Source organism: Chrysochloris asiatica, unplaced genomic scaffold (genome assembly GCF_000296735.1).
Source record: "Chrysochloris asiatica unplaced genomic scaffold, ChrAsi1.0 scaffold00050, whole genome shotgun sequence".
Taxonomy (NCBI): Eukaryota; Metazoa; Chordata; class Mammalia; order Afrosoricida; family Chrysochloridae; genus Chrysochloris; species Chrysochloris asiatica.
The window spans coordinates 12,329,252-12,329,703 of record NW_006408568.1 but is presented as its reverse complement, the minus strand read 5'-3'; the positions used below and the strand labels follow the sequence as shown (position 1 = coordinate 12,329,703).

The following is a 452-nucleotide window of genomic DNA, read 5'->3' as shown; positions in this document are numbered from 1 at the left end:
ATGAGGCTTTCTACTCCCGTAAAGATTTACACCCTCGGAAACCCTGTACAGGGTCGCTATGGGTCGGAACCGACTCGATGGCACTTCACAACAACTTCACAAGTACTTAATACAAATAGAATTATAGAATATATATTCTTTTGTGGCTGGCTTCCTTTGCTCATCTTAATGTCTATGTGCCTTATCTGTTGTTGTGAGTGCATATATACTACAATTTTTATTTACCCATTCAACTGTTGATGAACATTTTAGTTATTTCCAGAGTGACACAATTATGAAAAAGATCTATGAATATTCATGAAGCGTTTTTCTTAATCATACCATATACTGCATGCTCCTTTCAATTTTCTGGTAACGTGGTCAGCACAGTCTAGATTTTCAGTCCTTATTGTTGTTGCTGTTGTCAGGTACCATCGAGTCATAGCGACTCATAGCAACCCCATGCACAGAAC

The 452-nt window shown here is 38.3% G+C and overlaps 1 protein-coding gene across 1 annotated transcript in view; it reads left to right on the top strand.

The window, feature by feature from the left end:
- The window catches only part of LOC102826362 (prostaglandin-E(2) 9-reductase-like), a 44,313-nt gene that overhangs the window by 38,594 nt on the left and 5,267 nt on the right, over nt 1-452 (top strand). The gene's annotated exons all lie outside the window — the stretch shown is intronic.